This window comes from Canis aureus, chromosome 1, assembly GCF_053574225.1.
Source record: "Canis aureus isolate CA01 chromosome 1, VMU_Caureus_v.1.0, whole genome shotgun sequence".
In the NCBI taxonomy this organism is placed as follows: domain Eukaryota; kingdom Metazoa; phylum Chordata; class Mammalia; order Carnivora; family Canidae; genus Canis; species Canis aureus.
Window position 1 is genome coordinate 55,243,541 of NC_135611.1, and position 16,086 is coordinate 55,259,626.

Sequence of the window (16,086 nt, forward strand, 5' to 3'; positions counted from 1 at the left end):
CTCCTTCCCCGGGGACTAGCCAGGGACATCCTTTTAGTTGGCAACTAACTGGCTTCCAGAAACCACTTAACGAACATTCTGCAGTTGTCCAGAAAGACACCAAAGGTGATTGGAATCCAAATCGGCCCCTTTTGTGGGAAGAACCCAAAACCCATTTCCAGCACAGCAAAGTCGTGACACTCTGAATCCTAACAACAGCTTTTTTTTCCAAAAGGAATTAATCACGTGAAAGAAAAGAAAGGTTGAGTACAGGGTAAACAGCATCTCTTCACCATGAGAAGAATTCTAAGCTAGGAGAAAATTTTAAAGGCGCTTTTATCTGCAATCCTCCCGATGAATTTTTCATCTCAGTTGTGAGGAAGGGAAGGTTGATGTGACCTGGCCCTGTGATTACTGGGCCACCAGCAGCTGGTCCTGGTGGTGTGTCACCCAGGGACGCAGCCCTGGCAAAGACCATCCCATTCCAGTCATAGGCATCTCACACCTAAGCTAAGAAACAACACACATACGCAGGATGGGAGGAAGCAAAAATGATAGAATATCTATGTTTACTTTTCCAGCTCACTCATCTTTTTGCCCACAAATAATACTTCCCAGAAGCTAGCACAATCCTGCAAGAAAAAAAGAAAAAAAAGGCCTGTGTGGGTTCACCAGCCTTCCTGGTTGGGAGTCTTCTAACTTGCCAGTCCTGCAGAGATGCTAACACAAAAGCTGTACACTCCTAATTCGGTGTACTCTGCAGTAATCGCCAATTAAGTAATTCCCAGGGATTTATTTAAATTAAATTAATGTGGCTTCAAGCCAAGCATATTTGATCCAAGATTTATTTCAACTCTCAGAAGGCGAATCATATAGCCCTTCAATGAGCAAACATGATCAAAACATCATCTGGAAGAGGCTGCATTCGCCGTCTTCCCAAAGCTCCACCTCACCAGAAAGACCTATAGGACTTTCCGTGGGAATTCACATGAGGAACCATGCCCTCAAGAAAGATTCTTAATGGAAAATAAGTATATTCCTAGATTTTTACTTTAAAGCACTCCTCATTGGACCGACTCAAATTCCTTTTGGAAACACAAACAGTAACGTTAATATCTGTAAGTTGAACACATACAATGCCTTTTAAAGGAAGCAGTGTGAACTCAGTGGAAAGTGTGGACACAGAATCTGGCTTTGAAGGCAGGGGAGGGTGTTGGGAGCCCAGCCCAGGTCAATGAGTAGGGAAACATTCCCAGAGATGTACCCTGATTTCCCCTCCTTCCTGGGCCTGATAACAAACAGTTCATTTGTCACTATTACCATTATTTACTGAAGTTTTTATAATGATTGGGTCTCTGTACTAAGAAAAAAAATGACCATCGCTTAACAGGTAAAGAAAGGGAAAAGGCAACAAACTTATCCATTAAAATGATGGAAGACTCTAAATAGTCAAATGTAGAAGACCGATGTGTCCTCTGCTCAGTACACTAGGCTTTGGAAGGAATTGGAACCCGTTGTAATTTTGTACCAATCTTAGAAAATTAAGCATATGTATGAATAGTACTTGGCGAATTCTTAAAACCATGCTAGTTACTTTCTTAGAATATAAATAATCACTAAAAACGTGGTATTTATAGGAATCTTCCAAATAACCTATGGAATCAAATTTGTACTTCTGGTGACAGTATTTGAAGAATGTGATAATATTCACAATTATTGAACAATAACCACGGTGGTGTGGGATTCCCTCTCACCCTTGGTGAGCGGTGCTGTGTTTACTGACATAAAGCAAAGCACTAGCAGTCCTAGAAGACAAGTAATGCTGCATTCACCAAAGCACCCAACGCAGAGTTGAACAAGCTTAGTGTTTAATGAATAATCATTGATTCATTGCTAAGGGAATTTCACAAGGTACCCCCAAAATTGTGTGTATGTGCGCATGTGTGTGTGTGCATGTGCACACTAACATGGTGATTTCCTGGGAAGAGTGAAGATTGCAGAATTGTCCAGTGCTCTTTACCCCTTTGACCTGGTTCCGTGACCATACAAGCAGGACAGCTTGCCAGCAGGTGACTCCTCCGTCCTTCAGTCCACGAGGGCAGGACTTCTTGTCCCTGATGCCTCCGCAGTCAAGCAAAGCACTTGGCTCACATTTAGTCTTCGGTCAAGTCTTTGCTAAACCAAAGAATATTTGAGGCTGCAGAGGGTTAGGAGTAGTAGAGGGAGATAAAAAACATGTGTAGGACCAGCAGGATCTGTGCATTGACTTGAGTGCTTTGATTATTGATTTTGCCAAAGTGGCGGTAAGAATGATGATTTTTTTTGCCCTAGTTTTAACCATAAATCTGTAATATAAATATTGACTGTATTAATGATAATACTGGTAAAGGAATCATCATAGCAAGGCGTTTTTTTTTTTTTTTAAAGCAAATTGCTTTTTTGTATTACCAGGCTATTTCTTAAGAATAATTTAGCCACTCAGGCACCTGAGTGGCTCAATCAGTTATGCATATACTCTTGGTTTTGGCTCAGGTCATGGACTCAGGGTTGTGAAATCAAGCCCCCCCGAAAGGCTCTACGCTAAGCAGGGAGTCTATCTGAGATTCTCTCTCCCTCTCCCTCCCCCTCGGCCCCTTCCCCAGTCCCTCCTTCCAACCCTTACCCATGAAAGTGTGCTCGCGCTCTTCCTCTCTCAAATAAATAAATACATATCTTAAAAAAATAATTTAACCTAACCTTGAATTCTCAGACTAATTTTGGGAATGAAGTAGTGTGTATTTCTCGTAAGGATAAAAAGTCTTGGGAAGGGACACCTGGGTGGCTCAGCAGCTGAGCTTCTGCCTCTGGCTCAGGACGTGATCCTGGGATACAGGATCGGGTCCCACATTGGGCTCTCCTTGCAGACAGCCTGCTTCTCCCTCTGCCTGTGTCTCTGCCTCTCTCTATGTCTCATGAATAAATACATAAAATCTTAAAAAAAAAATTCTTGGGAAAAGCCCATTCTGTTCTTTCTTCCAAGCCCCTAAGGGACCCATCCTCTTTTAGAGTTCCTGGACCCAATCCCTGCCCCAACACACCCACATATACAAGTAACGTCCCGATAGCAGCAGGGTGTCTGAGAATTCCAGCCAAGAGACCGCATCTGATCCCACAGGTGAAGGCTCAGTCCTACAAGACTCCCCCTCCCCCCCATTGCAGACCAGGGTCATCAAGGTGCAAGGTCAAGTTCTTACCTGTGTTTCTGACCCACAGGATACAGACTGTAGGTTTTCAGGACTTCCTCCTTTGGTTCAGCAAGTTCGTTAGAGCAGCTCACAGAACTCAGGGAAACTCAGGTCCCCCTCAGGGATGTGATAAAGGATACAAACCAGCAGCCAGATGAAGAGCTATGTGGTGTGAGGACCTGCACAAAGGGGCCTCTGTCCTTCTAGGGCCCATGGAAGGGTTCTGGTCCCCCGAGCATGGAAGCTTCCCAGGACGAAGAACCCAAAGGTTGTCCTCCCAAGTTTCTAGGGAGGACTCATGACACAGTTATGATGGACTAAATCGCTGATAGAAGCTCCAGCTCTGCTCCCCTCTCAGAGTGAGGCTGGGGGTAGGGTGGGAGGGACCTGCCAGCTTTGAACCTCTAGTCACAGGATTGCTCTTTCAGGCACCAGCCTCACTCTGGGTGGGTCTGAAAGTCACCTTCATTAATAACAAGACACTCATTTTGCTTCAGGGCTCTGAGTGTTTTCAGGAACCGTGGACAAAGACTAAATAAACCTGAGAAATACATATTTAGTCATGTGAGTGACCCAGTGCATTTTTCTCATAAATGATCACACTCCACCTCCTCACCTGTGATGGGAGGCCTGTAGCCTGTGACCCCAGATAGGGCGGATCGGCCCCCCTGTGCCTCCTGCCTCCACGCAGATTCCCTGGGATGGACACAGATTCCCAGAATAGCAGCTGGGCCCAGAAGGAGCAGGTGGATGGGAGAGTGGGTGCCCAGAGTGGACCCCAGCGGGGTGATATCAGTCACTGCCCAACTAGGGATCTGCAGTGATGGGGAGTCGGTCTCAGAATTCACTCTATTCAAAGAAATCTGACAGTTCTTGCACAACTGTGTTCATGGGCTGAGTTTTCTACCTATGAGGGAGTCAGAGTGAGGTTTTCCTCGTGATCCACGGGAGGTCAGCCATGCAATGGGCATGAGCTCACAGTGCCCAGGTTTTGCAGACTTGCTGACTGAGAAAATTACCTGTGGAGCTGAGCGGGCTCGAATGCCCTTGATAATGAAGGAAAATTAGCTTGTGCAGTTCTTTCGTTCTTTCCAGCTCTTCTATTCAGCCCTCCTCCTACAGTGTCCACAATGTGGCTAAAACCAACGTGACAATTCAAATCAACATCCCCTCTCTTTGTAGGCCTGCTCCTCTCAGCTGACCCACCGGAGCCCCGTATGGTGGCACAAGAACGTCCCCAATTTCTGCCAGCGACTTCACATCATTATGTTTCCACAGATCTGGATTCTTCTTGTATAAAAACACTGACATCTTCGCTATTTAAAACGAGCAAATAGCCTCCTGATTTGTTAATTTCATCCAACATTTTTGTTATCTGGCTTGATTTTCTTTAAAAACAGCCTTTTGTCTTGTGTTTGGAATATGTTTTTCTTCCAGGCAGCTGATTACGGCAGTTTTTAGGTGGCACTTCCGTCAGCTGAGAAGGCTCGGCTAGACTTTTTTCTTCTCCAGTAAAAATAGATGTTTTCTGATTGGAGCTTGTGTCCTCTGCATTGCCGCGTGCTGGTCCCTCATGCATGTAAATCTTTGCTCTCCCCTAGTAATATTTTCTAAATGAACTTGAAAAGCCGGGAGGGAGGGAAGATCACTTCTCCTGACCTCTGCATCATGTGTCCCTGATCATCTGGCAGGCCATCTGGGGGACAGAGAATGAAGGCACGTCCCACGCCTTCCTTGGGGAAGTGGTGCGGGTGAGGGAATGGAGCTGTTGGCTGGAGGCCGGCCAGGACGTTTCCACTGAGGCCGGTGTGACCCATGTGAACACAGGGCTTGGGGGCCTAGCCTCTCTCTGTGTGTGCCTTCTCCCTCCTCGACAACCACAAAGTCATGGGGCCCCCAGGGGGCAGACGTATGGTCGACGGGGACCAGTCTCATAGCTCTCTGGCACCCAGGGGCCCCACACTCACCGAAACAGCAGAGCTTTCCATCCCAGTGCAGAGTGAGGGCAGGGAGGGATGCCCAGCAGAATCCAGTGCCCTCCAGAAACTTTCCATCAGCCCCTGTCCCTCCACCCAACTTTTTTCTTATCGAGTAAGGATCGGTAGGCAAAGCTGCTCTGAGCAGGAGGCAAGATAGGCCTTTTTCATCATTGCCAACAGGATAAATGTTAATCAAAGAATGTCTCTAGACCCTCTATGATATTAAAATTTGTTGACTGCACTTGTTTATGTACCCAGGTGCCTTTCCAGATGGCCCGGGGTCCTGGAATCAAGTCCTGCATTGGACTCCATGCTCCGTGCTGAGTCTCTTCTCTCTCACTCTCAATTTCTCTCAAATAAATAAATAAAAATCTTTAAATAAAATAAAACACATCATATTAATGTTTTCCAACATTGTTACGCCCTCAAAATCATTTTAAATTTCTATATAACATTCCACTATGTTGACATACCTCGATCATCCCCCACAAATGAATGTTTTTGGTTCAGTGGAGGTTTTGTGCTGCACTTAGGGAAATTCCCAAATGGAGCCTCGCTAGGAACTGGATAGGAACATTTCTGTGTCTTGTTATATACTACAGTAAAACAACTTAATACAAGGTTCATCTTACAAATAGGAAAAGTGGGTGATTTTGTAAGTGGCCCCAAAAGATCTTCGTGACTCAAACATACTTTCCATGTTGGCTTATTTTCATGAAAGCAGATATGGGAGGAGTTCCCCAGGTGGCTCAGTGGTTGAGCATCTGTCTTCACTGTCCTGGGATCGAGTCCTGCATCAGGCTCCCTACTCATCAGGGAGCCTGCTTCTCCCTCTGCTCATGTCTCTGCCTCTCTCTCTGTGTCTCTCATGAATAAATAAAATATATATATATAAAAAAAAAACTAACCAAAGAAAGAATAAAAAGAATCACAGGAACAAATCTGTTATCACGTATAACATATACTTGAAAGGCGCATTGATGAAAGCAGAGCCGCCGTGGGACGAGAATATGCACATAAATCAGTGGGCAAGAGCCCTCCAAGGAATAACTGCAGAAAACACACACGGACTTAAAATACAGCAGAAAAATACTGAACAGCAGTTACAAAGAGATAGATTAGTTAATGACTGTTGTGGGGAAACCAGCCCTTTGGGGGAAAACGCAGTTTAAAGCCTCACTTCCCAAGTACACAGAGTTAATTAGGGATAATTAAAATTTTCATTGTAAAAAATGAAGTCATAACAACAAAAAGAAAATAAAGTTAAATATTTATTTGACTTGCTTAGGAAATAACTTTTTAAACATAAAAAAATGCAATAAATCACAAAAAGGAACAAATAGATTTATCTCCATAAAATTTAGGATTGTTCTTAATATCCTGAGGGGAACACTAAAGGTTTGCAATAATCACTTTTACATAACTCAGGTTATTTCAAGATCTGAAATACACAGACAAACCAAAAAGTTAATCACCATGAACATAATTATGAAATCTTCCCTTTCATTTTTGCTTAGAAACAAACACTTCTGCCTTTTTCCCTAACTGGGGGAAGGAATTCTCTCCAAACATGACATCGAAGCATTATCTATATGTTTCATTATGTGTCTGTAACACTTTTGATGTTTTCTACTACATTTTAATGAACCATCTGCCCAAAAATTATTCTCAAAACTCAAGAAGTTAGTAACTGGGTAAATTATAGACTTGTTTAGGCTTACATTATTGGTGGTGATTTAACGGTTGCCATCTGAGCTAAATGTTCCAAGAAATGAGGAGGCGTAGAAAAGGACCCCAGACAGGCAGCTCAAGATGATCAGGGTAACTCTACAAGTGTGTCCTAACTTCCACAGCTCTTCCAGAGGACAGAAATGTACATTACTGTGTAGTCTTGAGGAAAATTTTCAAGTGGATTCCAAACAAAACAAAACACAAAAGCTAGATGCACTGGGGCCAGATCACGGGAAGAGCAGGGTGGTGCAAGATACTCACAAAATACAGAATCAAGAAGATGGGGAAAACCCATGACCAGCGTTCAAGCAGGTGACTCAGCAGGTGTTACATGACCTGTGTGTGAATAAAAAGAAGGCATTAAATCCACTTATGGCAAGAACATGGGGGGAGGGTAAGAAGGCCACAAAGCCCAAGCTCAAGACCCAAAGTCCATACTCCAACTCCATGATTTAATTATCCTGTGGCCTGGGTTCATGGCATCCCTTCTCTGAGCTTCAGTTTCCACCCAGAAGTAAGAGTAACAGTATTGTAATCAGCAGCACTAGCAGCCTCATGTGTCTGGATGCCACAGCCCCATGGTGGTGATGGAGCCTCCTGAGTTCCTGAACCGGTGGAAGAAGCATCTCCCTCTTGTGCTACTAGTAGCCCAAACCATGGATGGTGTGAGCCTAAAACCCAGGAAGGGCAGCCAAACTGAAGGAGTCAAAAGATCTCCCAAAGCTGGTCTGTGGGTCAGAAAGTGAGTGAACTGAGCGCATGGAATGAATGCGGGGAACAAGGGGGAATGAGTCTTCCTGGGTTGAAAGAGCGGTGTCCTCCAGAACACGAGAGACTCCTAATTCTGGGAAACGAACAAGGGGTGGTGGAAAGGGAGGTGAGCAGGGGGGTGGGGGTAACTGGGTGATGGGCACTGAGGGGGGCACTTGATGGGATGAGCACTGGGTATTATGCTATATGTTGGCAAAATTGAACTCCAATAATAATAATAATAAAGACCATTAAAAAAAGAAGAAAGAAAGAAAGAAAGAAAGAAAGAAAGAAAGAAAGAAAGAAAGAAAGAAAGAAAGAAAGAAAGAAAGAGTTGAGTCCTCAGGGACCAGCCCTCATGTGCTGGGAGCTGCCTCGTGAATGGGAGTGCCAGCTGTGTGTGGAGGCACAGCGTTTGATACATCACAATCAGCCACCCAAATATTAATTTATTCTATCATTGTTGGCAAATGAGTATTCATACTTCAAGTCTTTCTTCAAAATTAGCTTCTCTTGAGGCTTTTCTGTATTCCAAGGCTATGGTGGACCCTTGTGCAGGTTCTATCATCCTGGGGGGAGCTGTAACATCAGCGGTGCCAGCAGCATTGTCCTTCACAGCTAAATGCAGTGCTCCCCTAGGCTGGTTTGTACAGTTTCCCCTAAATCCATACTGGATTTAGGCGCTTTATAACAATTACCTAAGTGTGTTATACTTTCTTTCACACGTGTTCCCTGATGCTTTATGCCACCTGTTCACTCTTCTGACCTAGAATCAAATGATTGGAGAACAGAAGCCTTGATTTACAAATTTAACACCTACAAAATGCCTGGGAACTTACTTACTGAGTTAATAATATGAATCATTGTTGTATTATATCTTAAAAGCTGCTTCCATCACAGAATCATCAAAGCTCCTTTCAGGTGGGCCTATGTGCCAAGTGGTCTAAGGGCAAGCGAAGGTCTGGAAACAGATATGTAACTGACCAGCTGGTGGAGAGGAAAGTGTCATGATGTACTTACTGAGGAAGTCCGCAGGCTAGACATAGATCGGGACCAGCCTAGGAAGAACCAGACTGTGAACCAAAGGATGAGAAGATATTTTCACACTGGTTGGCAGCATGGATAGGAGTATATTAAGGATTAAGTAAATTGCATTTTAAAAGAAAAGTTAAAGTTTGGTTTCACCTCTCAACAGACCAACCTCTTGATTATAATAATCATTGACTAAATACAAAAACAATTACCCACAGACTCTGAGAGTAAACTAAAATAAGCATATTTTGGAAGGGAGACACAATTTGGGAGAAAGAAATGCCACATGGTGAGTTTCTTGTTTTACGACTTTTAGTCGTAGAAACAGTATGGTATGGCTGAAAACTGTGATCAAAACCCACAGAGACTTCTGTTCAGCCAGGATGGAGTAATAGAGGCTGGATTTACCCTCCTGTCTGAAACAAAAAGATACATAAACAAATATATTTTTCAAATTATGTGGAACAATGGATATGAGTCATATTTTCCTGTTTCTTTGTGTGGTTGACAATTTTGATTAGATGCTGGACATTTTCAATTTCAGCTCAGGACACAGATACCATCAACCACTTATTTGAGAGAAGGGAATTGGGTAAAGTGAGCCTTAAGACTTCCCCACACTATTGCCTGGAAAGTTTCCAGGTGACAGAGTAGGAAGCAAAGTCCAAACAGAGCTTAGTGGTTCCCCTGAATTTAGGAGACACAATTTGGAATTTGGGAAGATTAAAATTTCTAGTTTTAAAACCAGTGAAGATGAAGCCCCAGAAATACAAAGAGATGCACCCTTGAAAATGTGGCTGATACTTATCTGTGCATGTATATGGGGAGAGTACCAGGGGCCAGAGAAAGAGTCATTGTGAAGGAGCAGCCTGAGGAGAAAGACCACCTAATACATGTGCATCAGTAAAGTCCTCAAAAGAATACTGCCTTAGTAATAGGAATAAATTAGCCCTAAACTCAAGGCTATCCTGAACCCATGTAACAGAGTTTTCAAGCAAGCTTTGAAGAGATTAAACTAAATATAAGTAACTAAACTGCATCCCCAAACAACGTTCAACAATACTGAAACAACAAAATTCAGCACCCAACAATGGCAAATTTAAAATGTCCAACATCTGGCGCAGCTGGGTGGTACATTTGGTTAAGCAACCAACTCAGTTTCAGCTCAGGTCATGATCTGAACGTCCTGGGATTGAGTCCCAGGTCAGGCTCCCTGCTCAGCAGAGAATTTCCTTCAGGATTCTCTCTCTTCCTCTTCCTGACCCCCACTTGCTCACATACTCGCTTCTCTAAAATAAATAAATAAATCTTAATAAATTAATAAAATAAAATGTCTAACATCCAATCAAAAATTTTTAGCTATGCGAAGAAACCAAAAAAATACAAATAACAATAACAACAGAAACAGACTCATAGGGCAGCCTGGGTGGCTCAGTGGTTTAGCGCCGCCTTCAGCCCAGGGCCTGATCCTGGAGACCCCGGATCGAGTCCCATGTCAGGCTCCCTGTATGGAGCCTGCTTCTCCCTCTGCTTGTGTCTCTGCCTCTCTCTCTCTCTGTGTCTCTCATGAATAAATAAATAAAATCTTAAAAAAAAAAAACCAGACTCATAAATACAGAAAACTCATAAACACAGAGAATATATTGGAGAGGAAGCTGGGAAGATGGGCAAAATAGGTAAAAGGGATAAAGAGGTACAAACTTCCAGTTTTAAAATAAATGAGTTATAGGAATGAAAAGTATACCATAGAGAATATAGTCAATAATATTATAATCACATATGGTGACAGATGGTAATGATACTTACTGTGGTGAGCATTTCATGATGTATAGAATTGTTAAATCACTATGTTGTACACCTGAAATAATAATATTATATTGTATGTCAACGGCAAAATGTTTTGAATTTTTAAAAAATGGGAAAATATGACCCATAATCAGTAGAAAAATCATCAAAGAAACAGATTCAAATGATAGAGATGAGGGGCACTCAGGTGGCTTAGTCAGTTGAGGTTCCACTCTTGATTTTGGCTCAGGTCATAATCTCAGGGTCATGAGATCGAGCCCTGCATCAGACTCTGCACTGGGCCTGGAGCCTGCTTAAGATTCTCTCTCTCCCTCTGCCCTCCCCAGCCATGTCCCTCTCTTAAAAAGAAAGAAAGAAAGAAAAGAGAAATAACAGAGACAATAGAAATATAGAAAAAGATATTAAAACTGCAATTATAAGTATGTACCATATGTTTAAGAAGGTAGAAGTAACCATGAGTGCTATACAGAGAAAACCCAAAGTTATGGAAAAAAAAAAGATTCAATGGAATTTCTGTAGATGAAAAACTATAAAACTGTCAAAATTGGCACAGATCACAAAAAAATCTAAATAATCCTATGTTTATTAAAGTCATTGAATTAATATCAAAAAGACTTTTGATATTTGGCCCAGATAGTTTTAGAGTTGAATTCAAAAACTGTATAAAAAAAAGTAGTATAAATGTCACCTAAATTCTTCCAGAAAACAAAGAATGGATAAACACTTCAATTACTTCATGAGTCCAATCTAAGATTAATATGAAAATGTGGGGAATCCCTGAGTGGCTCAGCGGCTTGGCACCTGCCTTTGGCCCAGGGCATGATCCTGGAGTCCTGGGATCGAGTCCCATGTCAGGATCCCTGCATAGAGCCTGCTTCTCCCTCTGTCTGTGTCTCTGCCTCTCTCTCTCTCTCTCCCTTTCTCTCTCTCTCTCTGTCTCTCATGAATAAATAGATAAAATCTTTAAAAAAATGTGACCAAAAACATTAACAAAAACAGAAAATAGGATGAAAAGTACTAATTAATAACCCTCATAAACACAAATTCTTAACAAAATACTAGCAAATATAAATTAAATACCATACATATTTAATAGTATATATTTAAGAATATATATTTAAATTGGGTTTATCTAAGAAATTCAAGACTGGTTTAACCTTGATCAAATAAATTCCCCTGTTAGTAAACAAAAACTAAAAAAAAAGTAATTTCCAATTAATAGAAAAAAAATAAGAATACCCACACAATTGTTTTAATAAGTTCTGAAGAAGCATTTGACATAGTTCAATACCCATTTATAATTAAAGAAAAAAACCCGTCAGAAATTGATGAGAGTCTCTTCCCTCCGATGAAAGATCTGCAGCTAATGTCATCCTTAATGGTAAATTACTAATACTTTTTCCTTAGGAGCAAAAAATAAGACAAGGATACCTATCTCATCAGTTTTATTAAACATTGTCCTGGTGATTCTAGACAGTGCAGTGAGCAAGATAAAGAAATAAAAGACATAATGGTCATAATGTCATTTGCAGATGATATAACTATGTATATAAAAAATTGTAAAGAATCTATGAAATAACTGTAACTAATTGGGGTACCTGGGTGGCTCAGTGGTTGAGCATCTGCCTTTGGCTCAGGTTGTGATCCCGGGGTCCCGGGATCGAGTCCCACATCAGGCTCCCCGCAGGGAGCCTGCTTCTCCCTCTGCCTATGTCTCTGCCTTTCTCTGTGTCTCTCATGAATAAATAAATAAAATCTTAAAATAAAGAGAAATAATTGTAATTAATAAATGAATTTAAAGTAGTGCTAGATTATTACATTAATAAACCAAATTCATATTCATAGCAAATAATTGGAAAATTAAATTTAAAACAAGTCCATTTATAATATCATCAAAAATATTTAAGAAAATACTTAGCAAAAGATGTATAAGACTTCTACACTGAAAACTATAAAACAGTGTAATGAAAAATTTTTAAAAACCTAATGGTGAGATATGTCATCCTCATTGATTGGAAGATAGTATTGTTTAAGATGTCAATTCTTCTAAAATTGATCTGTATATTTAGCACAGTAACTCAATCAAAATCTCAGCAGATTTTTTTTAAAGATTTATTTATTTATTCATGAGAGACACAGAGAGAAAGAGAGGCAGAGGGAGAAGCAGGCTCTTCACAGGGAGCCCGATAGGGAACTCGATCCCAGATCCTGGGATCATGCCCTGAGCCGAAGGCAGACACTCAACCGCTGAGCCACCCAGGCATCCCTCTCAGCAGATTTTTAAAATAAAAATTGGTAAGTAGCTTCTAAAATTTATATAGAAATTCAAAGAACCTAGAATACCCAAAGAAATCCCTTAAGAAAAAAACCAACTAGGAGAACTTTAACTTCCTGATTTAAGGATTTGCCATAAAGCTCCAGTAATCAAGACTTTATGATAGTGGCATAAGGACTGACAAGTGGATGGAATAGAATGGAGACCCCAATAACAGACCTTTATTCATATAGTCTCTCAATTTTCAATAAAAGTGTCAAAGCAATCCCCTGAGGAAGAGACAATCCTGTCAACGAATGGTGTTGAAATAACTGGATTTCCATTTTGTAGGAAAAGGAAACTTGATTCCTTGTCATACCATATACAAAAAGTGATTTATAATAGATCACAGTTAAAACCATAAAACTTTTAGAAGAAAATATAAGAGAAAATCTTTGTGACTTAAAAGCAGTCAGATGTTTTTTAAGTAGGTCACAGAAGGAAATAACCACAGAAGAAAAAAATTAGATTATATTCAAATAGAAACTTCATCAAAACACACCATTAAGGAAACTACTAGGCAAACTACAACTTTTCTTTTTTCTTTTTTTTTTTTTTTAATAATAGTCACAGATAGAGAGAGAGAGAGAGAGAGGTGCAGAGACACAGGCAGAGGGAGAAGCAGGCTCCATGCACCGGGAGCCCGATGTGGGATTCGATCCCAGGTCTCCAGGATCACGCCCTGGGCCAAATGCAGGCGCCAAACTGCTGAGCCACCCAGGGATCCCCGCAAACTACAACTTTTTTAAGAAATTGAAAAACAAATATCTAAGAATTGGTTTGCAGAATATGTGAACTACCACAACTCAATAATCAAAACATAATCCTCTAAAAATGGGCAAAAGACTTGATTAGCCCCTTCATAAAACAAGATACAGGAATAGCTAATAAGCACAAGAGAAAGTGCCTAACGTTATTAGTCATCAGGGAAATGCAAAGTAAAACCACATGAGAGGCTACCACCAACTTACTGGAATTCTTACAATTAAAAAGATCAATACTGCCAAATGTTTGCGAGGATGCAGAGCAATGAAAACTCTTACACAGTATTGTTGGGAGAATAAATGACGTAACCACTTTGGGGAAAAGGTCTGCAGATTTTTTTAAAAAATGAAATACACTCTCTGATTCAGCAATTCCATTCCTACGTATTTACTTGAGAGAAATAATACGTATCTCCTCAAAGGACTTGATCAACAATTTTCAAAACAGCTTTATTCATAATAGCCCAAATGGGGAGAATCCCAGCTGTCCAGAGACAGAGTGGATAAGCAAACTGGTAATTTCATACAGTAGAATACTCGCCATCCTCAAGACGAAGAATCTCGGGATTGCTGTGAAGACGTGGGTAGATTAGATAAGGCCCTCCTAAGGACTTGCAAGGACTGATCCCTGGAACCCTAACTGTGTTAGCTTACACAGTGAGGAGGAAGCATTGGGGTGCTCATCAGCTCACCTGTAATAGGGAAGTTATCCCGAATCACCCAGGTGGGCCACTGTCGTCAACTTTCCTTAAAAGTTGAAGAGGGAGGAAAAGAAGTCAGAGCAGTGCCCTGTGAGGCCAGAGAGGTGATGGCTGGCTTTGGAGATGGAAGACCAGGGTGTAATTGTGATATGATGAATATAAATTTCGGTCTTCGGTTCCACCCTCATAGCTCCCCAAACCCTTGTGATTTCCTCAGTGATTGATTAGAGCCATAGGGGCAGCTTTTGAATTATATTTGATTTTTGTCTTCGGTTCCTGAAATATTTTCAGAACGATAAAGGTGAAATGTGTGTCTTTCGTTGTTCATAACAAACTCTGAGCATATGTAATGAGGCGACTTTTGGAAAGCCTCCGGATGACCTAAGTCACCAGGGAACCAATCATGGGATTAGAGAGCTGGAACTTTCAGCGTCACCCCCAAGCTTGGGGAGGGAAGGGGCTGGAGGTTCAGTTCATCCCCAGTGGCCAGTGATTTAATCACTTGTGCCTGTGCGATGAAGCCTCCATAAAATACAAAAAGGATGGGGTTCAGAGAGAGAGCCCCTGGGTTCATGAACAAGAGCACATCCCTGTGTGGGGAGGCTGGTTCACCCCAGACGCCACGGGGACAGACACTTCCGCACTTGGGACCTCCTAGACCTCACCTTCTGTATCTCTTCACCTGGCTATTCTTCTGTGTTATTCAATACCATTTTTAATAAATCAGTGATGTAGGAAGTAACTGTTTTCCTGGGCCCTGTGAGCCACTCCAGCAGTCATCAAACCCAGCAGGGGAACTATCAGAAGCTGCCATTAGCAGGTCATCAGCCTGGACTTGGACTTGGCATCTTAAGCAAGGGGCTGTCTTGAGGGGCTGTGGGGTCTGTCCTGCCTCTAGGCAGACGCTGTCACAACTGAATTGAATTGTAGGAGACACCCCTACCCCCACCCCACCCCCGCCCCCAGCTGGTATCCCAGAATTGCTTGCTGTGGGGAGGACCCCACCCACATCTGACCACACATGGAGTACAAAGTACCCTGTGAGCCTTAAGGGAAAATAGGAGTTGGGTTTTGTTTTGTTTTCTATGGGCAGAGAGGGGTGGAGGATGAACCAAAAACTGCAGGAAGCCTCTACAAACTGTTAAAAGGCATGAAAACTCTCCCCCCTTACAGCCACCAGAAAAGAACCAGTCCTGCCTTACCTTGATTTTAGTCTGGGGAGGCCCAGGTCAGCCTTTAATCCCAGGGAGGGTGAGAAGGTAACGTTGCATTGTTCAAGTTGCTCACTTTGTGATCATTTGTTACAGCAGCCACAGAAATCCAATACAACTAAGTGGAAGGATTCTGATGTGAAATGGCAAATACTGTATGGCTCCAATCTTGCAAAGTTGTAAAATAGGCCCATCTCGTGTGTGATGGGAGAAAAATCAGCAGAGTAATGGGGATGGGGATTAACCATCGTGTCTCTATCTCGATAGGGTCAAGGTTACGAAAGTGTGTGTGTCGGCTAAGCCAGTTAGTGGACACTTAAGATCTGCATTTCACTGCATGAAAATATTACACCTAAAGTGAAAACCTGTAAACAAATGTTAATCTAGGTAAAGATCTGTATGAAGAAGTATTTATGGGGAAGTATAGAGATGTCAGCAGTTTATTCTGAAATGGGTCAAAAATAAGATAGCTCAGTGGATGGACAGAGGGTTGGCTAAGTGGACAGAAGGCACAATGAATATAGTAAGACGTCAGTAGTAGAATCTAAGTGATGACTACACAGGTGTTCACTGAGGTATTTCTTCAACTTTGCTG

At 41.9% G+C, this 16,086-nt stretch overlaps 1 long non-coding RNA gene across 1 annotated transcript; it reads right to left on the reverse strand.

Moving 5' to 3' along the window:
* Window positions 1-6,440: 6,440 nt before the first annotated feature.
* On the reverse strand, window positions 6,441-10,556 carry LOC144285227 (uncharacterized). The gene is made up of 3 exons (XR_013353595.1): window positions 10,502-10,556; window positions 8,684-8,736; window positions 6,441-7,249 (listed from the first exon to the last, which is right to left on the reverse strand). It is a non-coding gene; the product is annotated as an uncharacterized LOC144285227 (long non-coding RNA).
* Between the last annotated feature and the right edge of the window lie 5,530 nt (window positions 10,557-16,086).